General features: G+C 36.7%; 1 protein-coding gene across 10 annotated transcripts in view; it reads right to left on the bottom strand.

Moving 5' to 3' along the window:
* TENM1 (teneurin transmembrane protein 1) overlaps positions 1-18398 on the bottom strand; it is an 841958-nt gene that overhangs the window by 627610 nt on the left and 195950 nt on the right. The window lies entirely within an intron of this gene.

The following is an 18398-nucleotide window of genomic DNA, read 5'->3' on the forward strand; positions in this document are numbered from 1 at the left end:
AGTATCGACAAACACAGATGTACATAGTGATTTGGCTGTTTCATTACTTTGCATAATGAGAAATCTCAAAATAGAATATTATTCTGCAGGGACAAAAGATCTCAGTTTAATGTGCTTTAACATTACTGGTGTGCTTTCATCATTAATGCTGCCATTAATTTAGGTCAAGTGAATGATAAGAACTTGGACTGTGTACCCTCTCGAATGCCAAAGTCTCTCATTCCCTGGTACATTTTGGGCTGGTGTGAGGTAGTGGCTCTGGACACCAAAAGGAGACACAGAGGAGACCTGAACACAAATTGGGCTGTAATTGTCCACTTTAGATCTGATTGCTCCCTTATCCCATTTTCAACATGGATAGTAAGGTTGTTCAAGTAGAACAACCTCTGACTATTCTTTATACCACCCTGGAAAGCCTTCATTTCCTAAACCATTGTTTTCACCTATATACAAGGTCAAGGCAATGATCCTTGCATTTGCTTATCAACAACATCAGTTGTCCATATTCATTTTAGAAGAGATGAGTTTTCCAATTGCTTCATGTGTGATTCCGCATTATGGCCTACCAGTGTGTGGCTTCAAAATGGAGAGTTTCATTTTAGGGAAAAAAAACAAAAAACAAAAAAGGATTTCCCACAAGGATTTCCCCTAAGTGTCTCTCAGATTGCCACTAGTTTCTTTTTATGTAGCTACGATATCATTGTTATTTATTAATGAAATTTACATGATACTTGATACCATAAAGAAGTATAGTCCCTGACTTCAAGGAACATAATAGGATATATGCATTGAAATTGGATTCAAGGGGTTTGACGTTAAAATAAAATTGAAAAGGGAGCCACTGAGAGGTTTCAAGAAAAGGAGTAAGCTCAAAAACAGATGAAGATAATTTTAGCAGGAGGGCTATGCATGGTCACCTGAATATAAGAAGACCAGAGTTCAAAATATAAAATTCGACAACAGCATTTAAGAAAAGAAGGTGAACAAGAACAAGTATTTCTAAAGAAAAAAATGATAATAGTAATAACGATGATAGCAGCTAATGTTTACTGAGTATTTACCACATGGCAAGCTCAGTGTATAACTGATTTTCATGTACTCTCATTTACTCTACACAACATCCTATGAGATAGGCATTACTAAAACCATTTGACTTATGGGAAAAATGAGGCAGAGTACTTAAGTAACTTTCCTGAGGTTAAATGTCTGGTTGAGGTGTGAGCTTGCATTCTTGTTAAAGCAATAAGACTTGGATGTATACTTCAATATATGCCTCATGTGAACATAGTAATCATAGATTTACTGTTAACAGTATAGACAAATTTATACAAATGAATAAGGATCAACTTCTTTAAAGTAGTCAATTAGGAAACCATGCATTTATTACACTTGCAAACATTTCTGGAATTCTTCTTTAGTAATTGTGTTCTAAATCTGAAACACACTTTTAGCCTATTCACTAGGAGGAATCTTTCTTTGAGGTTGAATTTAAATTTTATAAATACTGAAAAAAATAAGTTGGAATTAACTAGGTCAAATGAAGTGCAATATCAATCCGGATAAATTCATTTGGGAACAAAAACATGATATGGCATGAAGAAATTAGATGACTTTTTTTTCTGAAAACATTCACCCAAAATTCTAGAGCAGGAGAAGCATCTTTCAAATCAATAATAGCTTCCCTAGAAGAAAATGTCTTAACTCTATTAATTCTGGTTCTAGTATGTGTGTTCATATTAAAATGTAAATGTTTTTTATATTATAATTAACAGGTTATACATTTTATGTAAGACTATTAAAGAATAGTATTCCTACATATGAGATACGCAAGCACAGATACATTATAAATAGTATGGATATTCAAATGTGTAGAAATCAGCATGTACTAGATTACTTGACAAGGGCTTCATGGAAGGAAGTAGGGATGAACCTGGGCTTGAAGAACAAGTTAAATTTCCGTGACGGATCATCTATGTAGGGTAGAGGAATCTGACGTGATTAACTAATAAAAGTAGACTTGACAAAGAGTCTAATTCAAATGAAATAGGAGCTGTCCTAAAATACATTTTTAAACCAAACATCAGCAAAAGCAGATGTCACTATCTGGAGCACAGTGAGAGACAAGCATAGATAGTATGATGGACTCAGATTACATGGGGAGGGGGTTGCTGAGTGATTACCAGCTGAGGAGTTTGAACATGATCTAAAGTTAGCCTATTATCCTTCCACCGATGATTTTGTAAGTATCAAGGATCTGTCAAGGCCCACTAATAAATGTCTTGCTCTACAAACGCAATTTAAGAAAAGAAAAGTAACATGGATACTTCAAATTCTCTTTCCCTTGAGTAAAGGCCCTCTCACTGACCTTGCTTTAAAGACAGGAATTGCTGGCAAGAACTGAAAAGGGCCATCAGCAGTGTGTAGATAAGCTTTTAGAAACACCTTATTGTCTTTCAAACAGATGAGCAGATTTTCTGGTAAGATTCAGTTAATGCACAACATTCTTTTTACCAAGTATGAACTTTCTGGTTATCGGATAATTATTTTCTACATAAAATACAGCCCTACAAAACCCTTGTTATTTCTTTAATTAAAGTAAATACTTGTTTACACTACTCTACTGCAAATTTTTAAAGTGTGAGATAATAATTAATCCCATTTTTGAAGTGCATTGTAAATCATATTAGTAACTTCTGGTGCTCTCTAGGTTTAATAGGTGATAGTTTATTATTCATGTTCAGCATAAACTAAGTTGTTAAAATTACAAATTTACAAGTAAGCTACAAAAATTATGCTTGCCTTCAGGATTATGGTTTTAATAATTGAAAATACTATCTGACCTAGAGCAAGTAAAATATAGAAACTTGAATGTTCACCTAAAACTCATGGCTGAGAGTAACAGAAGTCCCTGAACACTGGGGCCGTCTTTCTATTTATGTCAGGATAGACAAGCCAGTAAATGAACCAAGGAAGGTTACATTGTTTTAACGGATTTATATTTCCAGAATTCCTTTAGGAGGCTCATGTTTCTAAAATGCAAACATTATAAATATGAAAGGAGACATGTTAATGCATGTTAAGTTAGATTCTGGCATGAGCAGAAGATGCTTGTCTTCATATCAAAACATGTCTTTATTTTTATGCACAGAATGCTAAACTGCATGGAAAATTCTAAACCCTGAGTCAGTCTGGTTTTTTACATACAATAAGAAATGACCACGTACATGTTGAACTTGTTGCAACCAATTGGCTTTTTTTCTGGCCAGCAAGCCTAGTCATTCAAGAGATATCTTCTGAAATAAAATCCTTCCTAAACTCATCTTGAGCTCCTCATTACATGAGGTTGAGGCTCATGTTTCTAGCTTTTAAGGCCACCAGAGGCTTCCAATCCCAACCAGAGACTGACTTCTCTGGAATACAATTTACTTTGAATTGAATTGAAAAGAAAGCCTCCTTTCTTTTTTTTTTTTTTTTCCCTCATTTGTTCCAATTCAAATTAGTGCATTGATTAAATTCCAGAGAAGATTTGGCTCATAATAAACCTGCCAAGGGCTTACTCAGTATCCTAAAAGACTATACTCCAGACATCTCATAACTGTATGAGTGACCTTGTTTTTTTTTTAATAACTTTGATTCTTTTCAAATTCTGCTATATATTTGAAATAATCCATTTACAGATAAGTTTATGAAATGAGAGAGTCCAAGCACCAGAAAAGCGAATAATGTGAATTACCTAAAACACCCCTCTATTCTAACTTACAAGGTAATAGAAAGCAGGACATACTATGATTTATTAGCTATTAACTCCTCTGGTCTTGCAGCGCCCTTTCTATATGAGATAGGGCCTCCGCTTGGTTGACTGAGTTAGGTGAGATTCACTGAGAGAAACGATAGACTTTAGGACTATTTTCCAGATTTCAGTTTCCTCATCTGTAAAACAAGGTACTTGAAACTAAACAGTCTCTAAGTTCTTTTCTCTGTTTTAACCATCTATAATTCTACTCATTTTGAATCTACTCCATTATTTGATTTAATAATGTACACAAATCTAGAAAGTTATCTTCAACAGACATGATAGTCACTAGGGAAACAAAGAGGTCTAAGAATCTAGAGGAGGCTAGAAACTTAGTTATGGAGATAAAATATGTCCATAAAAGGATATGTAACAATGCGGAGTAGGAAAAAGCTATGTGTCAAAATGGGAGGCATGAATGCAGACAGCAGAATCCCTCAACCCCTGTTTATTCCTAATAGTCCAATATACATTGGACTATAAACTTTCATTGTATTTAGCCACTGAGATTTGAGGATTCTTTGTGATTTGAGGATTCTTTGTTGTAGATATACACCTCTCTCTACCTCTAGTACAACAGTAGTACTAACTGCTACAACAAACTATAGATAGATAGATAGATAGATAGATAGATAGATAGATAGATAGATATAGATAGATAGATAGATAGATATATACACACACACACACACACACACACAGCTCTCTCTACCTCCAGTCTATCTGTCTAGAGAGATCACACACACACACACACACACACACACACACACACTAACACACACACGATCAAGTCAGGTCAAAAGATGAGGCCCTACCTCCTGTCATGAAAGTTTATATGATTCCAGAATGACTCAACTGATCACAAATAGGGAGTATAAATGTTTAAGTTTATTCCTTCTTGGATTATAAGCCCCAGGAAAGCAAGAGTCATGTCTTTTTTATTCACTGCTACATTCTCAGCACCTAGTACCTGGAATGCAGTTGGTATACAGTATGTTGTTAAAATGTTTGTTTAGTGAATGAATGAGAATTTCAATTGCATAGTGCTTCACAACTGGGCTCCTATAGCACCCTAGTCTTTCGCTATGATTGTAATTGCTATAGAATGCCTATCTTCTTTTCTAGAGAGCAAGGAGCTCCATAAATATGTTTTTAATCAAGGTCTGAACTCGGTAAATTTCTTTTAATACTGCAAGAAGTAGATGACACCTTCTGGAGCCAACAGAGGAGACCTTGGGTTGTGTATATAAAGGCCTTCAATCAGACCTGTCCTCTAAGACACTTTCTCTCCCTGTGAGTTATCTAGGGTCGTTTCCTGCTTCAGCCAAAGCTCAAAAGTGTCTTGTTACTCCTGAATTTCCTGAACCTTGCCCTTGTCCATCACAGACTTGCCTTTAACCTGTCCTAGAATGACAGCCCAGTTTCCTACCCAGAGTCCCCAATATAAAAACAGCTTCAACATTTATTGCTGTACATTTGACACACAAAATCAAGCCTTTGTCAGATGGGTTTCAGCTAAAATGTTTCACATAGATTTAGGAAAAAATCAAGCAAAAGAATAAAATGGACTGCTTCCATAAGACTTGTTCCCTCAGCTTTTCCTCCTCACTATATGCTGCTATAGCAACTGCCAGATAAAGACCCAGGAATGGGTCCAGCCTTTAAAAACCAAGGGTACCCTGGTTTTACTCCTCACTACTTCATAAATTGCCTTCTCAACTGTTCCATGGGATTTGTTAAATGGGATTCAGAAATTTTTGCAGTCCTTAATTTCTCTAGAATTGAACAAATTAGAAGTAGGCAGGAAAAGGAACATTATAAATGGCAAAACCTAGTGCAATACTGATTCACTGTAAAAGGTTAAAACATGCCCTCAATTTTCCAGCAGAGCAGTTCCAGTGGATCTCACACTACAGATGTCAGTATTAGAAATGGCCATGGTCTCTATAGAAGCAAAAGCTTCTGCCATCTTTAAGTGGGACTAGAGAAGTAGGAAAAAGTTTGAGGAAATTACCTGTGATGCTATGCCTGATCCTCCTTTCCATAAACATTAGGGAAGAACTTTTGGCAAGTGTTAGCTTAAAAAGTGAAATATGATCAACAAAATGGTCCTCTTCATTTAAAAATGTAAGAATAAAGGGCTATATTACTCTGAATTTAGAATACATATATAATGCCAACTATTCAATTAGAGAAAGGTCCCCATATTTCCATTTCCTTATCAATTTCCACCAGTATAGAAATGATTCTTCTCCAATTCAATAAGTTAATAGTAGAGTACAAAGCTTTATGGATTTCTCTGAAGAAGCCTGATTAAGAATTTTATTTTCAAGATATAAGATGTTAGCCACTCTAACATAAAGCCTCAAGGGGAAAGAGTTTGTGGGCTGCTTTATAACTTTTAGAAGCCTCAACCTCATGGCTATGGGTTTTTTTTTTTCTTTTTACCAAATTTGAAAGGGGCCGTTCCACCTCAGTGACCAGCTACTAGTTAAATGGCAACTGAACCCAAGCACTGTGCTCCAGTAACTTGTGTGCTTTTAAACATGCTTCAGGCATGGGGATAGAATATCCTTGTCACAAAACCAATATAATAAGATATCAACAACTGGAATAATGTGTCTAAATACATCTGCACAATGAAAACTTCTCTTTCCATCCAGTAAGCATGCCTTGAGTGGGTCGGGCCATTGTGACATGCATCAGGGTTCTCAGGTCATTAACACAGTACACACATTCTCAGGTCCTAATTCCATCTACTCAACCTGTGTAAACAATCATCTAATGATGGAGAAAGATGTTAAGTTAATCAATAATAGAATTCCTGTTTACTGTTTTCTATTATAGAATTAAGAATTTATGGAATGTATGACACCAAAATACTAATGAGTAATGACAGAAATAGAGTTTTCATATTGCACTTCAGTCTTGTGTTGTAGATCAACGCAATGGGTGATTCTCAAATCTGAACAAGCATCAAAATCATCTGGAAGCCTTGTTACAACACAGGTTACTGGAACCCACTCCAAGCATTTCTGATTCAGTAAGCATGAGATAGAGCCTGTGGATTTGCATTTTGACAAGTTCCTAGGTAATGTTGTTGCTATGGGTCCATGGAACACACTTTGGGAATTACTATGTCAGGGCACGGTCATAATGAACCCTAGGTTTCAAGTTCAAATCTTATTTTAGCCAGCAGATATTACACAAAGGAAAATTCTGAGGTAACCACCCTAACCAGACATGACAGTTCAACAAATGTCTGCCCTTGGTTACAGGGAGGACAAGATGACAAAATAATCATGCTTCTTTGCAATCCCATACACTGTTCTATAAAATCAATGTCTGTATTAGTAATTGCAACTTTACATACAAATAGCATAATACTTTTTTGAATTTTTAAAACTTTTTACTTTGAATAATTTCAAACATACATAAAAATAGAATAGCAGAATAAACACACATATACCTATCAACTATATTGTTTAATTATTAATATTTTGTTAAATTTGCTTCATTTATATTTTAGCTAATGTATTTTAAAGTAACTCCAAGACATCATCATATTTCTCCTCTAAATAGTTCTGTATATAAAAAGAGCAAAACATTTTGTATGTTTTTTCTTTTTTAATTACTTTTGCTTTCAAAATACTTTAATTTCTATTATTTTTCATCATCTACTAAGTAATTAGGGCAAGTAATCTTACATGCTTTTAGACAAGAACATTTAATAATCAAACATTGAAACGACTGGCTCAGGATACTAGAGCAAGTTAGTGATAGAACAGAAACCATGACTCATTAATTCACTCACTCACTTACTGACTTAATTACTCAGCAAATATGTGCCTTTTGGTCTCCTGCCTCTTGACCTTATGCTCTTTCCAGAAAACTAAGTTTCTATTCAAAATTCAGTCTGAAAGAAATTAGACCAGCATTATCAAAAGTGTGCTCCACATAATACTAATTCTTCAGGATGCTAAAAGATGTATACACACACACACACAAATAATTCTATGGCCAAATCAGTTTGGGAAATCATGGATTAAATAAACAGCTTTCTTTACTGAAGAGCTTTTCAGAGCCTCTAATAAACTATTATGCATTGGAATTCTGCAAGAGATACAACCTTAAGTGTACAGTATTTCCCCAGTGTATTAAACAATCTTTTGACCTGACTTGGTTGTGTGTGTGTGTGTGTGTGTGTGTGTGTGTGTGTATTTTGTTTGTTTAAGGAACATCTCTATGAAACATATTTTGATCAATGTTCCACTAGTAGAGTCTAGGGTTTGTTTGCTCTACATGTTCAAGAAAACTTTCAAGGAAAAATAATACAATATTCCAATGATAGAAACTAAGAGGGAGGGGCCAAGATGGCTGAATGGAAACAGCTCCAGCAGCTCCCAGTGAGACCAATGCAGAGGCGGGTGATTTCTGCATTTCCAACTGAGGTACCCAGTTTATCTCATTGGGACTTGTTAGACAGTGGGTGCGACCCATGGAGATGAGCAGAAGCAGGATGGGGCGTCACTTCACCTGGGAAGTGCACGGAGCCAGGGGGCCTCCTTCCCCCAGCCAAGGGAAGCTATTAAGTGACTGTGCCACCTACCCAGGGTATTACACTTTTCCCACGGATTTTTGCAATCCGCAGATCAAGAGATTCCCTTTTGAGCCTATACCACTGGAGCCCCGGGTTTTGAACACAAAACTGGGTGGCTTTTCAGGCAGGCACTAGGCTGCAGGAGTTTTTTCATACTCCAGCAGCTCCTGGAACTCCAGTGAGACAGGAGAACCGTCCACTCCCCTGGAAAGGGGGCTGAAACCAGGGAGCCAAGCGGTCTTGCTCAGTGGGTCTGACTCCCACGGAGCTTAGCAAGCTAAGAACCACTGGACTGAGATTCTCACTGCCAGCAGAGCAGTCTGATGTTGGCCTGGGGCAATTGAGTTTGGTAGGGAGAGGGGTGACCACCATTTTTGTAGCTTTAGTAGGTGGTTTTCCCCTGACAGTGCTAAGGAGACTGGGAGGTTTGGACTGGGTGGAATTCACCACAGTGCAGCAAAGCAGCTGTGGCAAGACTGCTTCTCTAGATTCCCCCTCACTGGGCAGGGCATCTCTGCAGGAAATCCAGCAGCTCCAGTGAGGGGCTTACAGACAGAACTGTCACCTACCTGGGACAGAGCACCTGTCGGGAGGGAAGGCTGCAGTCGAAGGTTCAGCAGACTTAATCTTTCCTGCCTGTCTCTGAAGAGTGCGGCTGATCCTGACAAGGGGAATTCTCCCAGCATAGTGCTAAGGGACAAACAGCCTCCTCAAGCGGGTCCCCGGCCCCATGCCTCCTGATTGAGAGAGACTTCCCAACAGGGGTCAACAGACACTTCATACAGGAGAACTCTGGTTGGCATCAGGCTGGTGCCCCTCTGAAACAAAGCTTCTAAAGGTAAGAGCAGACCACAGTCTTTGCTATTCTGTAGCCTCCACTGGTAATAGCCAGACGAACAGGGTCTCGAGTGGACACCCAACAAATTGCAGCAGACCTGCAGAAGAGGGGCTTGACTGTTAGAAGAAAAACTAACAAACAGGAAGTAAAAACAGCAACAACATCCACACAAAAGAACCTCCCCCCAACAAAAAAACCCATCCAAAGGTCATCAGCCTCAAAGATCAAAGGTAGATACATCCACAAAGATGAGGAAAAACCAGTGTAAAAATGCTGAAATTTCCAAAAGCCAGAATGCCTCTTCTCCTCCAAATGATTGCAACACCCCTCCAGCAAAGGTGTAGAACTGGACAGAGAATGAAATGGATAAATCGACAGAAGTAGGCTTCAGAAGGTGGGTAATAACAAACTCCACTGAGCTAAAGGAGAATGTTCTAACCCAATGCAAAGAAGCTAAAAACCTTAATAAAAGGTTACAGAGCTGCTAACTAGAATAACCAGTTTAGAGAGGAACATAAATGACCTGATGGAGCTGAAAAATGCCCCACAAGAACTTCGTGAAGCACACACAAGTATCAATAGCCGGATTGATCAAATGGAAGAAAGAATATCAGAGTTTGAAGACTATCTTGCTGAAATAAGGCATGCAGACAAGATTAGAGAAAAAAGAATAAAAAGGAACGAGAAAAAAAAAAACCTCCGAGAAACATGGACTATGTAAAAAGACCGAACCTACAATTGATTGGAGTACCTGAAACAGACTGGGAGAATGGAACCAAGTTGGAAAACACACTTCAGGATATTGTCCAGGAGAACTTCCCCAACCTAGCAAGACAGGCCAACATTCAAATTCAGGAAATACAGAGAACACCACTAAGATACTCCAAGAGAAGATCAACCCCAAGACACATAATCTTCGGATTTTCCAAGGTTAAAATGAAGGGGAAAAAATGTTAAAGGCAGCCAGAGAGAAAAGCCAGGTCACCTATAAAGGGAAGCCCATCAGAATAACAGCAGACCTCTCAGCAGAAACCCTACAAGCCAGAAGAGAGTGGGGGCCAATATTCAACATTCTTAAAGAATTTTCAATCCAGAATTTGATATCCAGCCAGACTAAGCTTCATAAGTGAAGGAGAAATAAAATACTTTCCAGACAAGCAAATGCTAAGGGATTTCATCACCACCAGGCCTGCCTTGCAAGAGCTCCTGAAGGAAGCACTAAATACAGAAAGGAAAAACCAGTACCAGCCACTGCAAAAACACACCAAAATATAAAGACCAATGATGTTGTGAAGAAACTGCATCAACTAGTGTGCAAAATAACCAGCTAGCATCATGATGACAAGATCAAATTCATATAGAACAATATTAACCTTAAATTTAAATGGACTAAATTCCCCAATTAAAAGACACAAACTGGCAAATAGGATAAAGAGTCAAGACCCATTGGTGTGCTGTATTCAGGAGACCCATCTCACATGCAAAGACACATATAGGCTTAAAATAAAGGGATGAAGAAAAATTTACCAAGCAAATGGAAAGCAAAAAAGAGCAGGGGTTGCAATCCTAGTCTCTGATAAAACAAACGTTAAACCAAAAAAAAAAAAAATCAAAAAGACAAAAAAGGGCATTATATAATCATAAAGGGATCAATTCAAGAAGAAGAGCTAACTATCCTAAATATATATGCACCCAATACAGGAGTACCCAGATTCATAAAACAAGTTTTTAGAGACCTACAAAGAGACTTAGACTCCTACACAATAACAGTGGGGGACTTTAACACTCCATTGTCAATATTAGACATATCAAGACAGAAAATTAACAAGGATATTCAGGACTTGAACTTAGCTGTGGATCAAGTGGACCTAATAGACATGTACAGAATTCTTCACCCCAAATCAACAAAATATACATTCTTCTCAATGCCACATGGCACTTATTGGAAAACCAACCACGTAATTGGAAGTAAAACACTCCAGCAAATGCAAAAGAACTGAAATCATAAGAAACAGTCTCTCAGACCACAGTGCAAACAAATTAGAACTCAGGATCCAGAAACTCACTAATACCACACAACTCCATGGAAATTGAACAACTGGCTCCTGAATGACTCCTGGGTAAATAACAAAATTAAGGCAGAAATCAAGAAGTTCTTTGAAACCAATGAGAACAAAAAGACAATGTACCAGAATCTCTAGGACACAGCTAACGTAGTGTTAAGAGGGAAATTTATAGTACTAAAGGCCCACATCAGAAAGCTAGAAAGATCTGAAGTCGACACCCTAACATCACAATTAAAAGAGCTAGAGAAGCAAGAGAAAACAGATCCAAAAGCTAGTAGAAGACAAGAAATAACTAAGATCAGTGCAGAACTGAAGGAGATAGAGACACAAAAAACCCTTCAAAAAAATCAATAAATCCAGGAGCTGTTTTTTTTGGGAAAAAAAAATAGACCACTAGCTAGACTAATAAATAAGGAAAGAGAGAAGAGTCAAATAGACACAATAAAAAATGATAAAGGGGATTTCACCACTGCCCCCACAGAAATACAAACTACCATTAGAGAATACTAAAAACAACTCTACACAAATAAACTACAAAAGCTAGAATAAATGGATAAATTCCTGGATACATATACCCTCCCAAGACTAAACAAGGAAGAAGCTGAATCCCTGAATAGACCAATATCAAGTTCTGAAATTGAAGCAGTAATTAATAGCCTGTCAATCAAAAAATTCCCAGGAGGAGATGGATTCATGGCCAAGTTCTACCAGAGGTACAAAGAGGAGCTGGTACCATTCCTTCTGAAACTATTCCAAACCATTGAAAAGGAGGGACACCTCCGTAACTCATTTTATGAGGCCAGCATCATCCTGATACCAAAACCAGACAGGGATACAACAAAAAAAGAAAACTTCAGGCCAATATCCCTGATGAACATTGATTTGAAAATCCTCAATAAAATACTGGCAAACTGAATCCAGCAGCACATCAAAAAGCTTATCCAACGCTATCAAGTCAGCTTCATCCCTGGGTTGCAAGGCTGGTTCAACATATACAAATCAATCAATGTAATCCATCACATAAACAGAACCAATGACAAAAACCACATGATTATCTCAATAGATGCAGAAAAAGCCTTCAATAAAATTCAACATCCCTTCATGTTAAAAACTCTCAATAAACTGGGTACTGATGGAACATATCTCAAAATAATAAGAGCCATTCATGACAAACCCATAGCCAATTTCATACTGAATGGGCAAAAGCTGGAGGCATTCCCTTTAAAAACTGGCACAAGACGAGGATGCCCTCTTGCACCAGTCCTATTCAACACAGTAATGAAAGTTCTGGCTAGGGCAATCAGGCAAGAGAAAGAAATGAAGGGTATTCAAATAGGAAGCGAGGAAGTCAAATTGTTTGCACATGATACGATTCTATATTTTAAAAACCCCATCGTCTCAGCTTCAAAACTCCATAAGCTGATAAGCAACTTCAGCAAAGTCTCAAAACATAAAATCAATGTGCAAAAATCACAAGCATTCCTATACACCAACAATAGACAAGCAGAGAGCCAAATCATGAGTGAACTTCCATTCACAACTGCTACAAAGAAAATATAATACCTAGGAATACAGCTAACAAGGGACATGAAGGACCTCTTCATGGAGAACTACAAACCACTGCTCAAGGAATTAAGAGAGGACACAAACAAATAGAAAAATATTCCATTCTCAGGGATAGGAAGAATCAATATATTGAAAATGGCCATACTGCCCAAAGTAATTTTTAGATTCAGTGCTATTCCCATCAAACTACCATTGACATTCTTCACAGAATCAGAAAAAAAAAAAAAAAAACAGGCTGGGTGCAGTGGCTCAAGCCTGTAATCTCAGCACTTTGGGAGGCCAAGGCGGGTGGATCATGAGGTCAGGAGATCGAGACCATCCTGGCTAACACGATGAAACACTGTCTCTACTAAAAATACAAAAAATTAGCTGGGCGTGGTGGCGGGTGCCTGTAGTCCCAGCTACTCAGGAGGCTGAGGCAGGAGAATGGCGTGAACCTGGGAGGCGGAGCTTGCAGTGAGCCAAGATCGCGCCACTGCACTCCAGGCTGGGCGACAGAGGAAGACTCCGTCTAAAAAAAAAAAAAAAAAAAAAAACACTTTAAATTACATATGGAACCGAAAAAGAGCCCATATAGCCAAGACAATCCTAAGCAAAAAGAACAAAGCTGCAGGTATCACACCACCTAACTTCAAATTATACTACAAGGCTACAGTTACCAAAACAGCATGGTATTGGTACCCAAACAGACATATAGGCCAATGGAACAGAACAGATACCTCATAAATAACACCACACATCTACAACCATCTGATCTTCTACAAACCTGACAAAAACAAGCAATTGGGAAAGGATTCCCTATTCAATAAATGGTACTGGGAAAACTGGCTAGCCAAATGCAGAAAACTGAAACTGGACCCCTTCCTTACACCTTATACAAAAATTAACTCGAGATGGATTTAAGAGTTAAATGTAAAACTCAAAACCATAAAAACCCTAGAAGAAAACGTAGGCAATACCAATCAGGACATGGGCATGGGCAAAGACTTCATGATGAAAACACCAAAAGCTATTGCAACAAAAGCCAAAATTGACAAATGGATCTAATTAAACTAGAGAGCTCCTGCACAGCAAAAGAAACTATCATCAGAGTGAACAGGCAACCTACAGAATGGGAGAAAATTTTTGCAATCTACCTATCTGACAAAGGTCTAATATCCAGAATCTACAACAAATTTGTAAACATATTTGCCAGGAGAAACAAACAACCCCATCAAAAAGTGGGCAAAGGATATGAGCAGACACTTCTCAAAAGAAGACATTTAAGTTGCCAACAACAGACATATGAAAAAAAGCTCACCATCACTGATCACTAGAGAAATGCAAATTAAAACCACAATCAGATAACATCTCATGCCAGTCAGAATGGTAATTATTAAAAAGTCAAGAAACAATAGATGCTCGTGAGGCTGTGGAGAAATAGCAATGCTTTTACACTGTTGGTTGGAATGTAAATTAGTTTAACCATTGTGGAAGACAGTGTGGCGATTCCTCAGGGATCTAGAACCAGGAATATCATTTGACCCAGCAATCCAATTACTGGGTATATACCCAAAAGAATATAAATTATTCTACTACAAAGACACATGCACAGGTATGTTTACTGCAGCACTATTTACAATAGCAAAGGCATGGAACCAACCCAAATGCCCACCTATGATAGACTGGAAAAAAAATGTGGTACATATACACCATGGAATACTATGCAGCCAATAAAAAGAATGAGATCATGTCCTTTGCAGGGACAGGAATGAAACTGGAAGCCATCATCCTCAGCAAACTAACACAGGAACAGAAAACCAAACACCACATGTTCTCACTCATAAGTGGGAGTTGAACAATAACAACACATGGATACAGCTAAGGGAACAGCACACACCGGGGCCTGTCGTGGGGTGGGGGCCATGGGGAAGGAGAGCATTAGGACAAATACCTAATGCATGTGGGGCTTAAAACCTAGATGACGGATTGATAGGTACAGCAAACCACCATGGCACATGTATACCTATGGAAAAAACTTGCTCATTCTGCACATGTATCTTGGAATTTAAAGTAAAGTAAAATAAGAAAACTTAAAAAAAGAAACAAGAACAGATTCTTACCCACTTTCAAACACTAAAATGAGACTACACGCTTAGAAGTGAATTGACTCCTTAGAACTTTAAAGTACTGAAGTAGACATTCAAGTTAAATATATTTAGCATCGTACTTTAGAATAAAAGCATTATATAATTGTAATAATTTAATCAAACCACCATACCCAGAGACAGTTGTATAGTTTCTAATAACTAAAGTGTTTTATTTAATATATACCTTAATAATTTCTATATTCAGTTGGAAATGACTTAGATATTCATAGGATAGCATAATAATTATATTTGTAAAAAAACTCACTCCAAATCAAATGCGCACTACATTTAATGTGAATTAGCTTTTGTTATACTTAAAATCAATTTCAATGAAGGCTAATGGAGGGAAACATGAAAACGCTGATATAGCACAATACCAAGAATGTATGTATATGATATTAAAACAATTCAAGGGTATTACTTGAGGTAATTCAGTATCTAGTCGATTGAGTAACAGGGCATTCTAACTTTCTGTAAATATATACACAAGTATACAAGGTTGTCAACTATCTGATTTACAAGTGAAAATAATCAACCAGATGTTTTTAAAGTACCTAAAAGTTGGGCATTATGCCTAGGTAACAGCAGTGTTTCACTTTTCCTATGAATGGTTTTGCCATCAGAAAAAACAGAGCTCCAAAATGTTCAATAGCTACAGTCCTATCTAGTGTTGGCTGAGGAAGAAGCTTTATAAAGGTCCTTTGTGAAGTTACTTATTTTTTCTGCATTTCTTTGTCCTCATCTCCAAAGCGGCTCATAACCCTTTTAGACATTTTATGAGGATAAACAGAGAAGACTATACTGATTGTCAAAAATCAGAATGTCTAGGCAAATTGGGATGGGCAATCATACATGAAGATTAACTACAAAACGATTGCTTTAAGTTAGGATTTTTGACATTTTATCCAAATTTTATTGCTGCAGAAATTTTGTTTCAAGATAGACTATGCATTTTAAAGTGAATCTGATAAATATCTTAGTATTTAATTTTAATAGTAATCAGTGCTGAATATTTTAATCTGCAATAACCTTAAAATGTATAATTTATATTATAGTAACCATGGAAGATCCTAATTATTCATTTCTGCCTTTTGTTAACATGAAGTGCTAATATTGGGTGCTGAATTAAGTAGCAAAATAGTGTTTTCATACTCTTCTGCCAAAAAATTACCTATGTAATTTGTGTTTTCCTTCATTTAAGAAGACTGGATATGACTGGATATGACAAATGATAGTTCGCATTTGAGTAAAATGTGATAATCTCAGAAATCAGTTTAAGTTTAATATTTATTCCAGGTTAATTAAATCAGGGGGTAAAGATTTCTGAGTCACTGTGTTATCCAACTTGAAAAGAGTCCATAAACCCCAGTTAATTGGCAGGCAACAGCCTAACCAGATTAAGTGTGTAAACTCTGGACTACTACAACATCTCAGCAAGCTTAATACACAAGTGGATGATACAATAGAAAACATTTTTGTTAAATATCTCTTGGAATGATGCTAAACCTATCATTTGGATAAAAATTAAACAAATACCTATAAGCAGAATTAACACATCTATCTAAGCTTCTTTTTTAGGGCTATAGTTATCTGGATATTCATCTTCTCATAAAAACTTCCTCCTTTAAATCTAATAGTTCATATGTCAATAGACTCCTGAGGCACAGAAATATGCAATAATGTAATTATAAAAACTAATTCAATAAAAATAAAAACAAGCTAAGATTTACAATAAAGATTATAATCTAATCCTCAATAGTGTAACGAGGCATCTCTTCACTGTGAGTTTTAGCTTCTTCATCTGCCAAATGGGAATAATATAATTATATCCCCATGTTGAATGGATACATGAAAACAAATGCAAGATATTATAATGTAACAATTGTGGACAACAATAAAAAGCTTTTCAGATTTGTATGTAGCCTGTCATCTTTAAATGCAGTAGTCTTCTGCTTACGCACAAAAGGTCCAAATGGCTGGTCAATTTAGAGGGAATAGGGAATTGGAAGTTAATAGATTCTTTAAAAGCTAACTATTTCTTTACTTTTAGGTAAAGCAGTGGATTCCAAAATGAAATTTTTAATCACTAAAACAGAATAGAAAAACCAATATTTTAAATAAACATTAATATAATTATGTTATTATTATTTAACCTTTGTTACATAAAAAGTCACTCTTTGAGTAACACTATTTAGAAAAAAATATATTTAAGTAATTGAAAAATTAGTAGCTTGATTGAGTACTTGACTTCTCATTGACTTGTTTTGGTATCTCATAGACCACTGATTCTCAGTTGGGGGCCTTATTCTCTAGAGATGGATTTCAAAATCTTTAGAGTAGTGTTATATGAAGTGTAGCTTGAAAAAGCATGCTTACTATCATAATATAATTTTATATTTGTACAATGGAAAAGATATAATATTTTCATAAAGAAGCTACAGAAAATAACACTCTCAATGGAGTTCAGGGTCATAAGTTTTTATGTATATCAAAAAGAGATATGTGTTTGAATATGATGACAAATAAGGTGGAAGGCTTAGTCCTAGCTCCCATAAGACTCTGGGGAAGGGATTCTGTTTATGCCTGCATCACTAATCTGTTAACAGGTCATGTAAATTGCCAGCATTAGCAACTGGCCCACAATAATGCTCTGAAGATTCACTACACACAGTAAAGTGGTTGGTGAGCAAAGCAATCACAACTACTAAAATCAAGCAATGAAAAGCAGGCTGTCAGCAGATTGGGACATCCTTGGGTGTTTAGGCATGACAAATAACCTAGGGTTGCCAGATTTAGCAAATAAGTCCCATTTGTGACCTACTTATACTAAAAAAAATTTAACTGTTTATCTAGGGTTGAAACGTTAATGGGGCATCCTATATTTTATCTGGCAACTCTTGTGAAACCCGTCTCCCAGTGTATCAATAGGATGACACTTCTTGAAGGATCATGCAGTATGTCACAGAAGCAGATATATATACAAGAGTGAGTAACTCAACTTGATAATTTAGTAAGAAAATGTTCTTGCTCCTATGTTGCCCACTACCTCTTTAATGAGAAAAGGCTATGTTGTACATTAGTATCGGTTGTCACTGCTGAGATTCAACCTATGGTAGTGACAGCAAATAAGAACTGATCTGCTTTTGGAAGAATCGTTATTAACCTTAAAAGGATAATGTACATGCATTAGTTTAGTGCCTATGCTTTCTGTGTTTTGAGAGTGAAACCTTATATTGGAACATAGCCTAAAAAAAATTCACCTATTCAACCCAAGTCATTGGAAATGAGGATTGAGGAAACAACATAAATAAATTAGAAGAAACATAGTATTATAGAGGAAATGGCATTGCGTAGAATGAGATTCAAGAGACCAGAATTTTCTTATTTCTCTTCTACCATTAGTTTG

The sequence above is a fragment of the Pongo abelii genome, chromosome X, assembly GCF_028885655.2.
Source record: "Pongo abelii isolate AG06213 chromosome X, NHGRI_mPonAbe1-v2.0_pri, whole genome shotgun sequence".
Lineage (NCBI taxonomy): Eukaryota > Metazoa > Chordata > Mammalia > Primates > Hominidae > Pongo > Pongo abelii.